This window comes from Solenopsis invicta, chromosome 2 (assembly GCF_016802725.1).
Source record: "Solenopsis invicta isolate M01_SB chromosome 2, UNIL_Sinv_3.0, whole genome shotgun sequence".
Lineage (NCBI taxonomy): Eukaryota > Metazoa > Arthropoda > Insecta > Hymenoptera > Formicidae > Solenopsis > Solenopsis invicta.
In genome coordinates this window covers 14,880,845-14,901,297 of record NC_052665.1, presented here as the reverse complement: position 1 = coordinate 14,901,297, position 20,453 = coordinate 14,880,845, and the positions used below count along the sequence as shown (strand labels likewise).

The following is a 20,453-nucleotide window of genomic DNA, read 5'->3' as shown; positions in this document are numbered from 1 at the left end:
TGATTGAAACGAAATGAATGAAACAAAATGATTTATTTTTTCAATCTAAAAAAAGTTTTTGCGACTCAACCAATCCATTTTAATCTATTTTAATCTATGACATAGAATTAAAATGACTTAATTGCTGTATCCAAAATGTATTCAAATGAATTTAAATGGATTGCAAATTTTCAATCCATTTCTATTTTTTGCAAATTCATTACCTATTTTTACTATTATTAATATAAATTACATAATTAATATTTATGAAAATACACGCAAGCAGATGGCAAAATGTCTTCGTCAAGGTTATGCATACGGATCCGTTTATTACAGCATTAGCTGGAAAAGTTCAGTGACTGGAAAAATAGAATATACATTAAAAATTACATAAATAATTGTGTAATCTAATGTAGATTATATTTTATATATTATATAATAATCTTTATGGATTTTGTGTATGTATGTGTCTAATACTCCATAAAAATTATGATATAATATATAAAATATAATCTACATTAAAGATTACACAATTATTTGTAGATATTAGATGTACAATTTACGTATATAAATTACCGTGGTTCAAATATGAACTCTTCCTAAATGAATGTTACAAAGAGTAGTATGAATGTTTCGACGAACAGCGAGGAAAATCGGAATGAACGAGATATGTCGTCCCACACGATGCACGACCAGCGATCGAGTGAGAGCGCGGGCCGGCGGTCCTTGTCGGCCGGGCGATGCGCCGCGCCGCGCGTCGGTTCGGTCGCGCAGGCGAGCGCAGGCGAGCGCAGCCGAGCGCAGCCGAAAGCCGCCGAGGTCGGCCGAAGGCGCTCGAGCGCTAGTGTAGCAAACTGCTCCGGCTGCAGCGTATTTAGTATATATTAAGCAGGCGCGCGTGATACGAGTTTACTCCGTCACGTTTACCTTCCGCGAGCGCGGCGCCATCGCGCATCGTCGCCGCCACCGTTGCCGACGACGATCAACGTCTTTCTCTCCCCCTCTTTCTCTCTCTCTCTCTCTTTCTCTCTCTCTTCCTCGATATATATCTCGTACAATAACGTTGCGCGTTGATTTCAAGCGTATCCGAAGAGACGTAAAATTTGAAAAACCAAGTGCGCGCATCGATAAGCGGGAAAGTGTTCCTCCTTCCCTCTCTTCACTTTCCGCGATTCGCACTTTTGAAAAGTCGAGTGCGTGTTCGAGAGCCGCGAAAGGGGAAAATGACACGACGAAAGTGAAGATTCGAGCAAATCGTGTGTACCACTGGCACGTTACCTTTGCGCGCACCTTTCCGTCGTCCTTTTCTCCGTCTTTTCTTCTGTATTATTTATTGTTTCCTCTCTCTCTCTCTTTCTCTCTCGATTTCTCTATCCCGTTTCTCCCTCGTGCTCCACTCGTTCCTCTGCTCGTACTTCTTCTCCCTCTCCTCGCCTTTTTCGCACTCTCTTTCTCTCTTGTTCGCTCCGACCTCGTCTCGTGGGGTCAGTGTCTGCTCGAGCGGATCCTGAGCAGGAACATACCGGCGGACGAGGAGGAAGAGAAGGAGGAGGAGGAGGAGGACGATCTCTTTCCCTCGGAGACTGCAACTCGCGCGCACGCACACACCACGTCCTTCAAGGATCATTTTCGAAGCGCTCCATTTTTCGCGCCACTCAACCGCGGACGCGCGGCAGCGGAGCTAGGACGATGTGACCTGACGTTGGCGACGGCAAGGGCGCCATCGGCGAGGCATCGTCGCGGGATTGACACCGAGGCAGATTGATTTTATTGCGTCGATCGGACGCGCGCGCGACTTCGCCTGTGTCTCGTTCGCGGTGCAGAAAACTCTCTCTCTCTCTCTCTCTCTCTCTCTCTCCCTCGTTCGCTTCTTATCACGTCGCTCCTCGCGTAGTATCATTCACCTTTTTTCTCGCTCATTTCTTCGTCTCCTCCCGCCCTCCCTTCTTTCTCCGGTATCATTCCCCGTTTCCGTTCTTCTTTCGCGTGCCCTCGCACGCGCTTTTTTCATCTCCTACTCCGTTCGTCTCTCTTTCTCTCTCACACTTCGCGGCCGCCGCTCGACGTTTCGCTTGCTCGCTCGCGCCGCGTGTTTTCTCGCGAGCGAATACGAGAAAAAGGAGAATCGGCGGGCGATTGATACCGCCGAGCGCGCGCGAGAGAGAGACACGCATCGCCTCTCGGAGTTTGTGTTTTTGTTTATCACGGACGGACTGCACCGGTATAACTACACGCTGCACTGCGCTGCGTTGCACTGGTGCGCGAGAGGAAGTTGCAAGTTGAAGTTGCCGATCGGAAGGACGATTCGTCGCTGAAGGCGTTCGAGAGAGGTAAGCAGCTCGATTTCCTCTCAATTTCGCGCATAAAACGCGCGTTCTCGAAATCGAAAGCGAAATTGCGCGAAAGAAATGTGGAGCAGTGGAAGATTCGAGGTTGGGATGATTCTGCGCTATTAACAATTGTAGGCAGAATTTAATATAATGTAATGGAAGCAAATTTCAAGCAGATGCATTAAAAAGTATTTAATGTTGTCAAAAGTGTGTATTAAATTTCATACGCATTTTAGTTATGAATACATGAAATTTTATGTGGTTTAAATTTTATATTGAATTTAAAAGCACATTTAGTTTTATGACTTTTTTAATGATAATAATGGTTTACATCCAGAGAAAAATTAAATTGATGAAATCATATCTTTGACTTGGCTGGAAATGATAATACCTTTACGGAAAAATAAAAATTTATTTGATTTAAAAAAATGAGCCTTTAAAGTCATTAGCCATTTTAAAAATAAATAAATTATTTGTTCAAATTATTTGTTTGAATAAAAGAAAGCACTGGCAGAAATGTAATAAATAGTTTAGGTGTTCTGATTTTAAAAGTATATTTTTTTTATTTTGAAAAAGATTACGTTGGACACAACCAAGAAATTTCTTCGAATCAAAGAAACTTTTCTTTAATTATATAGCAATTGTACAAATTTCTTTGAGTCAAATACTTTTTGATTCAAAGAAACGTTTCTCTGGATGTATTCGAAGAGGAAAAAAGAAATAAAAGTTTATACAATTAAAATCGAAAAAGGTCCATACACGCTCAATAATGTTTCTTACGTGATTTTACAATTATGATATAATTTCTAATTCTTCTCGAACCGTGCGTCGATTGCAAGAAACATTATTTCAGCATCAAGATCTCGCTATGCCCGCTTTTTTAAATACAAATCGTGATCTTGGCTCTAATATTAATTATGCAAATAAAATTTATAAAATCAAAATTAAAAAAGACTGATAAATATATGAAAACGTATTTGAGGACACGTGCAATTTGTTTTATCAAGCAATTAATTATATTAACAAAACACGCGCCTTCTTAGGAGCGAACAAATATTATAGTGGATATAAAATGTATCGGCACGAATGCCTATTTAGAACTGACAAATGGCGGATTTGAATATGTATTTGTATATCAGCGTACACGTATAAAACACCGATACACTTGCGAATACGTGCGCGAAAATGTTATTATAAGCGAATATATTTTACCTAACACCGTCCGGGGCGAGTTGATTCATCGTGGCGATCAGTATTGTCGACTTGAACACACAACATTGTCGCGAACGTTTGTCACGCAAATGTTCAGAGCGCAAAATGACTTTGCTACCATTGTACTATTACGCTCGGTATACATAATACCTTGTATGCTGAGCTGCATTCGTATATTCGTTCACTTCAGCAACAGGCGAGCTTTTTTTCATCTACCGCGCGCGTTTCCCGTTGCATTAATTTCAGAAACTGCACACCGCGCTACGTGGTGTGTATACTACTATACTACTACTTTTCGTAATATTCTGCTTGGCACGAGAAAGCTTATCTCTTAAAAAAAATTTAATATCGCTCGAAATTAATTAGATCCAACAATTTTAATCCACGAGTAAGTTTACATGTACAGCCACGAAGCTGATTGAACACGGGATATTGAGACTATTTTATTCTACAAATTCATCAATTGTGTGAAAATGAAAATATCTTGCCAATATTGCACTTCCATCCAAAGTATTTTTGATTTATAACATAAAATTAATTCTCAATATCCCGTGTGTCTGGACAATTAATTATACGGCAGTCAAATGATAAAGAAAATTGTCCTGTTTATTTAATATTTCTGTCACAACTTCATCTTTCTATCTTTCACACACTTTCAGACTCAAGTGAAAAGATAAAGAGAAAAAGTGGAATCGGTACTTGTGATTTTGTTTAAATACATCTTTTTATCTGATTTTATTAACAACTGACCAGCGAATCGTTTTACTTTAAACACAAATATACTTTTAAAATGGAAATGTATCCCTGGCAAGGGCTTTCACTTCAAATCGAGTTTTCTCTGGCAATTGTAATATTTGATGAATTGGCAATGTAAAATAAACTTCCAATATCCTGTGTGTCCGGACAATTAATTTCGTGATTTTATGCATTTACTCCGTGTAACCTGTGCGTTGTTGCAAACTCAGTTCTTTTCGCACAAATATTGACTTGTATTACAATGTTTATAATTCCTAGAATATCTAATACACTTTGATACTTTTTCACATTAAAATTATCCATTGCTCTCAGAAATGTCAAGCTTACCTCTCTTTAAAATGCTTATTATTATCTGAAATTAATTAGACCTGATAATTTTTATTCACGAGTTACTGCGTGTACGTGCAACCTCTGTGCGTCTAGCGCGAGCTCGGTTCATTTCGTATAAATATTAACGATGCCGGATAATTCCAAGAACAGGAAACACACACTGGCGCCCGATCTTTTTCACATTAAAATCATCCATACCTTCGCTCGTACAAAGAAGCACGCGTGCTCGTTGTGCAACGATACTTAATAGGTAACACGCGGTCGTTTTTCTGTAATGAGATGAACTTAAATATATTGCGAATGGATTTAATTACGGAAACGGATAGAATTTATCGTTGGCGTTTTGCCAAAGCCGGCGTTTCCGCGAAACGGTTGACTCGTTTTGTAAAACGAACATGCATAGTGAATGGAGGCGCATTAGTAAGCGAGTAAAACGAACACGGGGGCACGCAGTGCATCGTGCATTGCAAAGTATTACAGCTGTTGATAGATAAATAACTATGAGATTCCAATACGAATATTGCAAAATGTTTCTACGCTTAAAATGCTCTTTGAAGCTTTTTTCCTATTTGTAACATTTTGTTACATTTAATCCGCTGTTGCAAAATATATTTCTGGCAGACGCAATCTTTTTAAAAGAGCAGGCTACACGTGCTTATTTAGTGAAAACTTCATTACAAGCTTTTGCCCCCCATTATGGCGTATTAATTAAGCGTCGAATTATGTCTCGTGAAATCAAATTTGCGCAGTAAACTTCAAGTTATTATGCAATCTAAAATTTCTCTTTGAGCAAAATTGAAATTTTAAGTTAATCGTTAAATAAATTTCCTTATTTACATTGGCTCTTGGATTTTCATTTAAACAACATCGCGATTAAGCTGTTGGATTAAGCTATAAGCTATCTACGGCGAGGCTCAAATTTGAAAACTTGAAAAGATACTCGTCGCCAATCGTCATTCTGCGGATTGGCTCCGTATAACAGCGACTAATCGTTATTCAGCAGTGGACCCGACGTAATGACGTGACACATTATAAATTAGATGGCTATAATGCAAATTGCAGCAGACGGTTTTCCATGAATGAGTGCGCGCGTAACGCACGTTGAACCTTAATTTACTTCCGAGAGGGGAGGTGCATTATGGCGATTGCGTTTAACGGGAGGGTATGTGGGTTCTCATAATATTTTTTCTGCATGGCTACCATCCATCGTTTATTCATTAACTTTTATTATTACAAAACTTGGCGATGGCCGCTTATAATATGATATACTGCCGGAAGTACTCTCTCTTTCTTGCCGTTTTTTATTAATAAAAATGGCTTTTGAAATAATTCAGCGGTCAATTTAATTCCTAGCGATTATCATATTGCTTTTATATTGATTGTTTGCGGGAGGGCAAGCGCGGCATGTGCTAAAAAAGGACATTTCTTTTACCTCTCTCACGTAAAATATCCCAGGCAGCATATTGCCTAAAAACGATGCATACACTGGGAAAAGAGTCTTGTTGCATCGTTTAAAAATCTGATGGATTCGACCAATACGCTTGTTCAAAAACGAACGAATCAGAAATCTCTTGTAGGAATTATTATAGTAAAATCTATCGAACGTTCTGATGATAATAACCAGAGAAATTCTGCTTGGCTTCACCAGAAATATTCAATCATACAAGTTTTGTTAATATAATCAGATTTTTCTCAGTGTGGGACAACTTTAAGAGTTCTTTGAGAAACATTTTAAAGATATTTCATAAAGAAGTCTGAAAGATATCTTAAAGTTGTCTTGCGCGTCGATTTTAGATACTCCGCTCACCCTGGGATGTGACATTTAAAAATTTCTTATATATTTTCAAATGAAGTTTTGCATTTCGTAGCGAGTTTGAAGTGCAAACAGTTTCGGATAGAAAGCCGCAGTTCGCTCGTTTCCGTGAGTCACTTGATTCGCCGGGCTTTCGCTTTTTATCACGGAAAAACAAACGAGAGAAGATGGCCTTATCTTGCCGCTCGCAAGCTCGCGACTTGTTCTCGTAAGAATGAAAAACAGTTTTAAAGTTTGCCGTCAACCATGGAAAAGTCGTGTCACTAAACATATTACTTAATTTTTTTCCCCTGTCGTGTTTTCCTTTACTGCGTTTCTAGAATCGTAAAGTTTTCGAAAGAAAAACGGGTCCTCCTTATCGTGACGTCATTCGCGACGAGCAATTTCTCGTCTAATGAGTCAACGACGGAAAACGATTTTCCACTTTCACGCTCGCGTTTGAATACGAGAGATGGAAATCCCGTATAAACGTTTCCGTCACGAATAATAAAGTCGGGTGATTCACTTTTTAATACACAATGTTAACTTAAATGCTGATTTTCGTCGCGTTGTGACTCAGTTGTATTTTGTTATAAATTATGATGACATTCGAATCGGTTTTACATATAATGTCACTGTAATTTATACCATTATATCGTTACAATTCTAGTTTAATATTGTACTTAACTAATTCAGTTTTAATGATATTAAGAAGAAATTTATATAAACGTTTCACATGCGCTATATTAATTCAAGACATTCGTGAAATCGCTAACTGTTCTCTATTAAAAACCAATATAATTAATCTCATTATTTGCCTTGCTCACGTTCATTTTCCGCTAATATCGTTTAATATCGATGAAATTTTAAGCGATTTTAAAAATAATTCATTTTACAAGTATTATAACGATAAATCAAACAAATTAAACATTTGTATCTCTAATACGTATAGCTTGAAAAGATTGTTTGTTTGTTACAATTCTGTTGGGGATTTATAACGAAAATGCATCTCTCTCGCGAGAGCGGAAAGAGTTATGTATCTTTTATCCTGGCATGTATTCAAAAACAGTGCTATGTTGTTGCGTCCTCATTAATGACTCATACTCGCTCCGAAAATGTAGCTACCTCTTAATTTAATTAATTGTAACCTGCACGAGAGTATTTGGAGGACACATTCTCTTATTTTTCTTTCTTTAGAGGAAGATTAAAAATCTAATATTATAATTAACTCGCGAAAGACGTTTTCTCTCGTTACAGTCGGGAGTGAAAAGTAAATTCAAAAACTGCAACAGAGAGAATATTAAATTTCATTTAAAGCTCACAAAGTCTGACATATATTAGGCCTCTTTAATCAAAGGATCCAGGAAAAATTACGCGCGAATCCAATCTCAATGATTGATTGTTACTTAATAACATTTTATTGCATTATTATTGAAATTGATGCAGGAATACTTTGGGCGAGATCATAACCGAACTGTAGACAGAGATAAGCTATGAGCCTCGCTAGATTTTCCCTCGTGGGACTTAGCACGTATTGCTTCGGGCTCTTCAATTATTCACGATACGGGATTCATAACGTCGCGTGTGCAAAGTATCTGGATGCAATATATCTAGTATGCACTACAGAGAGCTATTATGTTTCGTACATTAAACCATTGATCCGTTTTAAGGTAAGATCAGAATATTAGATTCAGCAGACATTAATTAATCCTTCTACGACTACGCAGGAATTTTTAAAACATGACGTAACAAATACGTTGGTCAACAGTTTCCGTTTCTTAATTTGAGAAGACGAAAGAATTAATCGAAGTAATTTGCACAAGAATATAACGCAGAATCACACGAAGCTATCGGGGTCTCGTTTCCAATTTTAATTCTGCAATTTAATGCTGTACAATACCACTGGCAATTGTTAGATGGCATTCGGTGGTTGCGAAATTACAGTAATAATTTTCAATGGTTTCTACGCTCGTGCCGATTTATCATTGACTTCGCGCCAAGCGCGCAGCGTCTTCATCAGTAAAACAAGCCGTCGCGACTGGCGTGTTAGCGAGACGAAAGCCGCATTAGTTGGTCGCATCTGTCAATAATTATTATCACGGGTGCGCAGTGCGTGCCGCGTTTCGCAGACGGCCGCTGCATGCACGTTATCTGAGAAAACACGAGGCGAGTGATATCAACGACCCGTAGATACGACGCGATGGCAAGAGAAAGAGAGAGAAAGAAAGAGAGGCGTCGGGGAGGAGGAAGATCGGAGAGAGGCGAGAAAGAGGATAGTTTCGCGAGACGATACGAAACGGTTTTTCGGGAACTTACTCAGTCGTGATTGCCGTGACGTGGGCAATAGTAATCAATGTCACGATAATTTATCGTAAAAGAGCAGTAAGTCACCGTCGAGTTACCGCAACGTATATAGCAGTCTTCGTGAGGTAATTTTAGATAAATTGCCAAGGCGGCGAGAAGAAATGGGTATTTCAAGGAACCGCTTGCCTTCTATCCGATGGCAATATCCAATTGATCATTTTCGGATTATGCGTGAATTTGTGAGTTCGCGGGCAAATAAAATCTTACGTTGGTAATAAAATCTGACTTATTTTAGCTAGTTGCAAATCGAGCTTTCATTTGAAAAACTTTCGTCTTTGCGGGCGATCGCATTACCTCTCCAGTAGAGTTACAACGAGCTCTAAATTCATCCTGTCGATAAGAGAAAGAGGCTGCAGTCACGCGAGCCAGCACTCATCCGGAATACCTTCTCGATTGGCTCGATATATTTTAACAATGTCGACTCTTCTGTTTAACTTTCTCTCGAATCGCTTTGCATTTAGCCATTTCGAAGACGCCGATAACACATCGTTGATTCCGTACAATGACTTATTATTCTAATGAGAATAATAAAGTGTATATACGACATCAGAGCAGTTTGTTTTCCTACAAATGATACGGCTAATATTAGTCCCTTCTTGTAGGAATAAAATAAATGTGTTTGACAATAAAAAATACAGAGCGGCTAATATTACGCTATGATTACATGGATACGTACTCTGTATGTAATCCTTTGATTATTTTGCTATGCAAAACGTTTCCAATCCAGCGTAATTGAAGAGTAAGTATCCGTACATCTTTACAGATCTACTGATTATAGTTATTTGCGGATGTAGCGGAATGTTACTCTGCAAGTTCATAAATTCGTCGCAAATTCGAAATTGAGTTGCAAGATAACGATAGCTACTTGGCGCTTTTATTTGCAGTTTATCGTAATTCTCGTAATTTTCGTTAATTCCGACAGTTTGGTGCTGATTTGTATAAGCGACAATTGCGATAACGGTAATAAACGTATTTGCATGCGTAACCTTGACGGAAGACGCGTCTCCGCGCCTATAGACGTTGCAGATTCTCGTTTACCGAAGCGATCGTTAAACATTTTGCCGTCTGCTTGCATGTATTTGCATAAATACCAATTATATAATTAATATCAATAATGGTAAAGGCATGTAATGAAACGGATACACAATTCATGCGATAGCTGTGAGACGCGATAAGATCTTGAACTTTGCGCTTCTCGAACCAGGACCAGAATTTCAAACTGCATTTCTGTCTCCAGTTCGCACTCTTTTTGGTTGGTTTCCCCTAAAGATATTCGTCGACCAATAAAAGAGAAAACAGTATTTTATTTTAATAATTCATGAGAATCGATTTATCATAGATTCTTATAAATTGTAAAGAATTTTTTCATTGTTGTAATGCTACAGTATTTACATATTCGAGCTTTGAAAGAAAATACAAAAAATAAATTTGATTAATACGTTAATAAGTGGTACACTTCAGTCATATTTATTACAGATGAAATTATTAGTTTTTCAATCATTTTATCGTAGCAATTGATTTTATCAAATAAAAATAGCGCAATGTCATATTTACTAAATTTTTATTTTAACTGCAAAATTACTGTACAAAGTTATATATGTTATAGCCGCGTGATACGTATTCTGAAAACAAAATATGTATAAAAAATGTGTTTTTTTTTAATTCATATTGGATGCGATATATTATTTAGTTGAATATCAAAGAACGAAAACCTAGTAGTTAACAGTAGAATTTATTTTTTTCATAGCATTGATGCACAATTTGTCTTAAAGATAAAATGTTTTGAGAAATATTGCTGTTTACTTCACTCGTACTTTTTTCGTACAATAATGTTGTCACGTGTATTTCTTATATTAACATTATTGTACGTAAAAGAACACATGAAATTAAAAGCAATATTTCTAAAAATGTTTCATCTTAAAGACAGATCGTGCATAAATTATGGAAGAAATAAATTATACTATTGACTACTGAATCGTTGTTCTTTAACATTTATCTGATGCCACTTCTCGGGTTTTCTGAATACTCGCAGTAGGTTAAATTGAACACAAAAGTCCCTTTATCCTTGTTTTGCGATTTTTTTCAATCATTAATAAGAAGTTAATTAATAAAAATCTACAAATTGTGCGATTCAGCGACAAGAGATTGATTAGCATCATTACGCGTCATTTGTCATTACAAGGTTGCTACGTGCGCACTTTTTTCCAATATCTTTCTGCGCGCGCGTAGCAAGAAGCAACTGCAATCGTGACACTGGACTATCTCTTCTCGCTGAATTGCGTGTAAAGTTTTCTTTTTTAATGTTTACGAATATTAAGTCAATAATTCATAAGAATGCAATATGAAATATTAATATCAATAACTTCATAAATTATTGAGAAACTTGCAAAACAATTTTTTTTCCATTCAGTTTAGCATACTCCATCTGCCCACGGGAAACGATAATTAGACATCCTATATACGTAAATTATTCATGTATTATGTACGATGTATTTATTAAATAGGACTTAATGATAAAATGTTTCAACGATTGCATTTTGCCTTATAATATTAATAATTAGTTCTACAAATTTTCTCATTTTCTCACATTAAACTGAACTTTGTATCATTAGAATTGTTCAATTCCACTGTTGAGGAGATTTATCACTGTGAATACGCGCGGACTTTTTTCTACTTATATTTCATAAAGCCAGCTGTATGGCACAGAATGCAACGGATAAATGTTTATCGATGGCTCGTGCGAGTGAGTCTGATGACAAGCTAACAATTCACTTATGTAACATATGCGCACACGCACGCACATACGGACGCACACTCACATTAAAGAAATTATCAGCAACGAAAGTATCAGTCATGATAAAATCAAGTGAAAACATCGAGTCAGGTGTCGAAAATATTAGCACGTGACTTGTCGCAAAACGTTGATTGTTAATGGAAAGAAGACAATCGGATGCGGATTTTATGTGATAACGAATTGCGCACATTCACGAATAACACAGTAGTTCATCATTTGAATTTCAATTTATTATTACTTATCTCTTAAGCTTATCATTACGAGGATCTATATTATGAATTAGCGTCAGTACTTTCTTATGCAAGCGCCTGAAGTAATAATAATAATTTTACTCTAGAGCACTTATAAAATGTATTCTCGTTACTCTCTTCTATTGTAGAGAGGTGGTTCGTTTTCAGGTGGTTTGTTTCCGGGTAGTTCTCGGAATTTCCATCAAACGAAGAGACTCGAGCTCAGCTGAGATTCGTTCCGTGAAGATCTCTCTTTGGAGATTCGTTTTTGAGAGGTTTGCACTTGGGATTTCTTCTGGAGAGATCCATGATCTAGAGGTTTCTTCTGATTTCGAGAGTATTTGTTCAATTTTTGAGATTTAAGTTTATTGGCAATTATTTTTTTGCTTTTAGAAGATTTCTTTGAAGTCTCCGCCTTTGGGAGGTTTATTCTTCGAATTTCTTCTCTGAGTCTTTCTCTGAGAAGATCTCAAATTCAGAGATTTTCTTTGCTGATTTCTGATCTCTGTAAGTTTTCTTTTTACAAGATCCATGATCGAGCGATTTGTCCGGAGATTTTTGATAGATTCGTTCTGGATAGATCCTCGTTCGAAACTCTCAGATTTTTAATTCTACGCGAAAGGAACATTTTTACTGCGGCATTTAAAAATTCAGCTAGATACAGATTAGAAAATAAATTTAAGTTGGATCATCAAAATAATTATGTCGGATGCCCAAACATAATAATGTTACTGCAAACAGTTTTGATACTCTAGCAACCAAGTTAAACGTCCGATTTTTTAAATGGTTCAACATCATTTGTTCTTTATATGTTTATCTAATCGTATATTTTTATCTAACCACAAAACTGATTGGATAAAAGCAGTCGTATATTTCGTTTGCAATTAAATAGTCTTTTTAAAATTCCTTGTTGGGCCACATGAATATGAAGGTTTTTAACTTATTTTCGCATCCATGCGATGTATTTTGAGACAAAAATCAAAAATAATTTTTCAATATTTATGCCATTCTTTAATAGAGTGTATAATATAATAAAATTTAAGAATACGATTCAATCTCAGAAATTTGTAACCGAGTCGAAAATTTGAACTGTTGAATTTATTATTTTCACGAAATTGGATTTTGGAACATTACACATATTTATTTCGTTACATATATTTTTTTATTATGTCTAAATCTTTTTCTACGATAATAATCATCACTTTTTTTCTACTCTTGTTTTTCTCTTTTTTTTATGTCTATTGATGCGGCCTTGACATTTGTGTTTTCTTTTGATTAAATTCTAAATGTTAACATATACAACAAATTAAAGTAAATATGATATACCTGATAATTCAAATCGTTTAGCACTCGTCACTTTGTCTTTTATGTTAACAAATTATTTTATTCACGTCATCCTTTCAACTGCCAGCAGTTACTTTGTTTACCGCAAGTGGTATTCTTATTACAAGGCAAATAAACGCATGGAAAACGTTGAATTTGAATGTTTACACGTTTATAATAACTATTCTATTGATGCTTCTCGTAGCTTTAGTTATATTTGTTATATCCGACGATTTGCGAATTGTAGTAAATAACGATATTTAAATGAAAGCCGATTTAATTTTAATGAGTGGGATTTGAAAAAATTAAAAAAAGTAAAATATGTTTCGTCGCTCGTGCGAAGTCGCCACTTTCTTTTCTGCTCCGACGAATATGGTAAGCCCCGGGTTAATCGATGTCGTCAACGACCATTAGTCGCGGGCCCGCGACACAAAGCGATCTGGCCGGATTCCAGAAGCGTTTCTGGCGGAGGCGCCAGTTTTATTGTCTCCCGATGGCTTTGCCCGCGCGCCTGATTCACACGCGGCGCTTAATCGACGTGCCTTGGCCGCCGCTGTGCCGTTCGCAATCGCGCTCGGCAATGGAAGCCTGAGAAGATTTCTTTTCAGATTTCTTTTTACTTCTTTGTCTCTTTTTATCACGCGCGTTTTCTTTAGCGAAGACGAACAAGCGAATAAAAACGACAAGAGGCAATTCGCAGTAGAATCTATATATCAAAATTAAAGAATGGACATTATTTAATCCTTTCGCATCAATTAATCATCTTGACAGCGTCTCGACCTTTCTATCGCCTCGAACGAGATATCAATTCGACGCACATATGTATAATATATAGGGGATAAACAAAATAATATGAATAACCGAGAAATATTCTACTTATTCTATTAATAAGAGTTTGGCTCATCATTTGTCTTTGATACAGATTTTATCTTTGCTTCGAATAAGATCAGACATTAAGCATTTTAAATGGTCATTAGTGTAATGTTGTGTCATTTTTCTAATAAATCACCTTTTGATAAATAGTGGAGAATGCTTAGGAGAGTTATTGGAAGAGAAAATCTGTTTTTCTTTTTCTCTCTCTCTGCTCTTCAAAATTGCTCACAATAACTCGATGACATTTAAGTCAGATGGGCGTTGCGTTGGCCGGGAAAAATGTTGAATTTCCACGAACAGAGGGCAATTTTGGAAAACAGTGAGAGGAAAATATTTTCCTCCATCACTTACATAATCGACTGAAAGATGTTTTGCTAAAAGAACAGTGTAGCATTACATTCGTGACTATTCCAGCGTCGTTTGACTTGATTCCAACAAGAATAGAATCTGTGTTAAAGACAAATGGTAAATTAATCTCTTATTAACCCGTTGTGTAACCTCTTATTACACCTCCAAAAAATAACGTAATGGTTACAATGGGTCCAGTTGACCCGACGCAAAAAAAAACAGTTGCTACTTGCGTTCCTTTTGATGAATCGACTCAAATCCTTCACAAAAATGAAGGTTAAGACTTCTTCGTAATCAAATCGTTTATGTATCCTTTATTAAATTTTTTAATATTGAAACGACACGAGGAAAAAAAATTTTGAAAAATATGCCATTTTGTACTAAAAAATTCCTGAAAATTCTAATTTTTGAGTAAAATCAAAGTTATTACCGGGGTTCTACTCCAGAAGTAGTATACTTTTAAGGAAAAAATAGTATTATATCGAGCTTTTCAAAAAGTATATTTATTTTGAAGATTGAAGTTGGTAATTGTAATGAAAATCACGAAATGACATAAATCAATGTTGAAGGAGTAAAATAATGTGAAGAAATCGTATTTCGGAAGCTACAGCAACTTAAAAATGGCCTTGGATCATCTAGACCCAGTGTAACCACAACGGGTTAAATAATAAAAAAAAAAAATAGTGTATTCACTAGGCGCTGACATTATTTCGCCTATTTCTCCCTGTATAGGGCTTAGACGCCAGATTTCTTACTCCGATGCAGGATGAAACAACAAAATATATCGACGCCGTCTTTCGACGATCTCTAGCCTGTGCACGCGATGTTAAGCAGATCTGTACCCTTCGCTTAGATAAACGCGGACACGGCGTCGATAATTTCTGTCCCGGAGCGGCGGCCAATTACGAATTATGCACGCGTGCGAAACTATCGCGGAAGCTCGGCTATCGAACGGCCGGATCGAACGCGAAAAAACGGGCCGGAGGGATTCTAGACCCCGGTAACTGGCAGGTACGGGCAACGAAATTGACGTCGTTTAAAGATATAATGCAAACGCGCGCGAGCCGGCCACTATTATAAGAATGAGCCTCGGTCATTGCATGCGATCGGTCTGTGCGACCGCGAAGTGCACGCGCGGAGCTTTTACGCCTTGTTCTTTTAAGTACGCGACTTTTTTTGCAATTCGTCAGCCACGTGTAATCGTTGCCGCGAGGTCGGTCGCATTTACAATAAATATTCTATGTCGCGCGCGCCTCGAGTCGCGTGCATTGTTCTTTATTGACGTATTTTGCGGTTAATGAAACACGTAAGCTTAATGTGCTATCGGGATTTCGAGGGTTAAGTCGCTACTTCGCGTTGGGGAGGCGTTATTGAATGTGCATCGTGCTCGTGACATTTTTAACTGATTTCTACAATACACTTCTTTGTAACTTTTTTAAAAAGGTTACCATGTTTGCTTAAAATCCAGGTGACAAAGATCTTGCTAAATTAATGACAAAAGATCATAATTAATTAATATGTATAAACAAAAGTATCGCACTAATTCAGTAATATTTCAGTAACGAGATGTTAATTTTGAAATTGGAACCAGATTTTTGACGGTATGGAATAATCGATTCGCAATTTATTTTGAAAGCGAAAGCAAAGAGACGAATTCCGTTTGAAAGACTCTTGACAAAAAAAAAACCGCCAAAATCGCTTGTCCCGGCAACGATATCGATCAGGTTCTTTTAAGTTCAAACTATTTTTCTTCATGTTGACTGACGGTATAATTCCGACAACTATTTGCCATTTCCCATCAGGAATGCACTGACTCGCCCGGGTCGGGACTGTTGCACGCGATATCATCGGTCACTCTGTATAACACGCGAGTGTATAACACGCGAGTGAAAAGCACGCGGTGAGCACCGATCGGGCCGAACGAGAGTCGGGGCTTCGTAACCGATTGTGGTGCTCCGCAGCGGGCACCCACGCCCACGCGACATACGCGAGGCACGTGTGCGTGCCCTACGCCGTATTTATATTCCGTCCTTATCGGCTACGGCGAGGTATTTAAGGGTCTGTTAAATGCGGTTTTGGAAAGGTTAAAAAAGAAGAAAAAAGAAAACGATGCGCGCCCGACGCCGTCTGACCGAGAACGTCTTTGACTACTGCCTTTCTTTCGATTCTTTTTTTGGGGGGGAGGGCAAGCGAGACAAAGACAGAAAACGAGCAGAAGTGATGCTAATTAACACACTAATTCGTTAAAGTTACCCTAACACTTTATAAGATGAACGAAATAAATTCTCTGGTTAATTTAAGTTTATGTGAAATCAATGTTCAGTTCTTTCAAACCTCTTGTATCTGATTTATTCGGTCCCGTTAATTTGACATGGATCATAACTGATAAATCCTGATAATTTAGTAATAATAAGCTGATAATTGATTAATGAAGCTTCCTTCAGTAATATTCCTCTGTTTTTTCTCGTATCAAAATGTGGCTTTTGGAAAGTCCAAGTCACACAAGATGAGAGATAAGAGAGATTATCGTTTAATTATTAAAGCCTAATCAGAAACGTGTCCATGAAAAATCTGATACTAAATCGAGATCATCTGACGAAGTGTTCTCATAAAAAACACCAGATTTACACATCTACTTGGCAAATATAATTATTTTGCAAAATATAAAATTCCGCTGGCACCGGTCGTACTTCAATTTTGATTAATGAACACACGTTGCCATGAATTTCCATCAAGTTTTCTCCGAAAGGCGTTTAAACCTGCTTCTTACGCCGATCCCCATTATGAGCGTTATCGTGTGCTGCATAGCTCATGAATTTTAATCGGCGTTATATCTGAAAAGCGCGTGTCGATGGACTTACCTTGCTTCGCTTCATCTACGAGCGACTCGTTCGAACGCACTACACTTCACCATAAGATCGTGTATCCGTTTGAAAGTCAAAACCGGGTTTACCGCAAGATAAAGCGCTGTTGCATCATATATACGGGTGTTTCCCGTTTAATAGGACAGGCGATAATGGAATCGAATCGTTGTCGTCTTCGATAGTACAACGTTACATTCGCACGAATTGCTTTAAGATTGAAATTTTCTCAGAGAAACTTGTTTCACTGAAGTTTTTATTACATCTATATTTTAGCGATTATAAATATTTTATTTTAATTAACAAATTGCCAAGTTTTCACCAGCGCAATTGGAATTAGCCCAGTTAAATATTTTCTGCTGTATCATATTTGTATTATATTTTAAAAATCGAGATGAAGATTTAATTAATAATACTTTCAATGTATATCTATCCGAGAAATGTTTTCATTTTTAATTAAAATTGATATTTGTTTTTTTTTATATATTAGATTACCATTATTTTATATTAGATATTTATATCAAATTAGATACAAAGAATATATTACTTTTACGATATCTTTAATTAATTTGTAGCGAGTTTTTCAGATTAATATTTAATTATTGCCGTTATTTTTATGCTCTATTCTAATTTTCTTTCTTGAATATCTTAATAATAATTATTTCTGTCTACGATAGTTAATTTATATAAAATCATTTATTTGGATTCGGGAAGAAAAACCTTTTCGAAACGCTTGCCAGAATATTTTTTATTGTGATGCTTTTTCCTTTGAAATCCCCCTTAGAATCCCGGGGTTCGTAGATGCGGTTTTCCAACACGTTTAAAAGCCATCCAATTTGCGGGCAACGCGATTTCGCGGCCGGTTTCTTCGAGGTCGCGAGTGCGCTTTAAGGCCATAAGTTGGCGTGGCCAGCGGCTAGCGGCAGGTCAATATAAGCCTCACTCTCAGCCAGATAAAACGCCCTTTTCTCTCGCTCTCGCGTGCTCCGCTCTCGAGTGTGCGAAACGGCGCGATGCGATTTTAGCCCTACGAATATGCGAAAGGTCGTCCCTCTCGCGCGTAGTATCGCGTTAGTCTCGTTCTGCGTACCGCGAATTTTTTTTTTTATTTTTTTTATATCGGTAGGGTAACGTTTTATCGCGCAGTCTTATTCTTCATTCCGAGTTATATCGATGATTTACAATTCTCACAGCGTTATCCACGATCCTCGTACGTGTACGTAGATGTAAAAGCTTTTTCGCGTTAAAGCAACTTTAAAAGCATACGTATTCGCGCTTGTGTAGTTTCTTATACGGCAGGTTTTCTCCGCCAGTGTAAGACGTAAAAATTTGTAACCGCCAATGAGACGAGAAGGAAATTCGTACAGCTGACACTCAAATCGCAAGCAGGATGATTGGCCCCGTCCGTCGGGAGAAGGTATCGCGCGAAACGAGAAGCGCGTTGTAACTCTTCTCCTGGATCTCCTGGCGCGGTCCAGTTCGTCTCCTTCTCTCGGTCTCCCGCTCGCCACCCGTCCACCCTCCTATCCCACCCTTCGATTTTGCGGCGTGTTCGTGTCACCCACACGAGGATAGGGCTTCTCGTTCGCAGGCACGATCCGAGCCGTCTCGGAGTCAGGGCTGAAGCCAGCAAGCAGGTGCGCTGGATGCATTCTGTGCATTCCACTGGGCTCTCGTCCTCATCCAGCATCACACGTCGGCCTCTGCTCCACCTCCTGCGCGCGTGTCCTTCCTTCGCCTTTCTTTTTCTCTCCCCTTTTCTCCTCTCTCTCCCCGCGCCCGCGTCTTCTCAACGCGTTCCACCGCGTGTGTCTCTCCGTCTTTTCTCTCCTCCACTCTCGCCTCTTATTTCGGTGCGCGCGTTGCAATCGGGCTTTTTCCATGAAGACCTATGATTTCCTCTCCGAAGAATCATCACCGGCAATCGTTCTTCTCCCCGTTACCGCCGCCGCTGATGATCGCAATCTCGCGAAGCGAAACGCGACACCGAACGATTTCTCGAATCACGATGTCTTCGTCTGCACCCGTCACACGTCTCTCGCGCTCGATAACGCGTGCTCGTGACGTGCGTTATCGATTTTTACAAGACGCCAACAGAGATAGTAGTACATTTTCCGCGCGGGTATCGCTTTGAGGAGAGCGTATAGCGCGATGAAGATATTGTCATATTTGCGGCATCTTGAAATTTATCGATTCTGATATTATGATTTAATGCGAACTGATATTTGAAATTGATACGTTATCTGTACGGATATCTTCATTAAACACGCTGCTTGAAGTAATGTGACGATAGACGCGGCTTCGTGCTCCGAGATAAGCGAGATCTGTGTGATAACGAGTAAACTATTATGACATCGCAACTTGTGATGACGTGCTTGAAAAATAATTAGAAATCTTTTCTAAGAATGAATATAACGAGTATTATCTGAAGACTGCAATCTTTAGTTCCGTAACGAACAATAGCATTATATTGAAAGCGTTCGATAGAATTTGCAAGACTTTCAAATATTCACAGCGCCGAACTTTTGCTGTTAGCAACTTCATTCAAAATTCGCTATCGATTCCGGATCCATTTTTCAATCATTCAAGTGCGAGAGGAGAGTCTGTGGGTACTTAAACGAATGTCCCATTTAAAAATCATTAGATCCCTTTTTGTACGGATTTACTGCAACTTGAAACGTCGCAAACGTTGCAACATGTCTCTGCGAAGGATGAAGCACGCTTTTGTAAAAGTCTCATTTCGCTCCTTGCCGTGTTGCGTTTAACAATATTTAACTAGCAAAAGACGTTCGCGAGCGTTTTATGGAACTGAGAGTTCCGAAATACACACATTTTATATGCAAACGATCCAACAATAGGAAATTAGTATTTTCCACTTGCCCGCGACATATCTGGAAAGTAACTCGTACCATGCCAGTCACGCGCGTTTCAGTAACAATTAACCGAGTGTCGGGCCCGGGTCTGAAGACCGAGGACATTTGCATGTATAGAAGCGCGCAGGAATTACTCGCTCGGGGCGCTGTATTTGTCCCGACCGCGCGTCGCGCCGGTTGGATCGTCCACAAACTCGTCGCCGTGCGTTTCTAGAGCAAACGCGAAGCAGTAGCCCGAGGCTGCCCGCGTGGTGACCAAACATGGCTTAGACGGGTTCTGTCGCTACGAGCGACAGCGAACGACGTTCCACAGCCATGGATTCTCGCGACGTCCACGGTAAACAGCGGCTAAGCTGTTCCGAGATTCTCGCCGGAGTTAGATTGAAGT

General features: G+C 38.4%; 1 protein-coding gene across 2 annotated transcripts in view; it reads left to right on the top strand.

Moving 5' to 3' along the window:
* Window positions 1-891: 891 nt before the first annotated feature.
* Window positions 892-20,453, top strand: part of LOC105197537 — a 153,902-nt gene continuing 134,340 nt past the window's right edge. Inside the window, exon 1 of one of the 2 annotated variants that reach the window (XM_039446058.1) lies at window positions 892-2,309. The gene's annotated coding sequence lies outside the window, so the exon portion shown is untranslated. The remainder of the gene's footprint in view (window positions 2,310-20,453) is intronic. The other variant, XM_026131231.2, reaches the window with a different exon arrangement.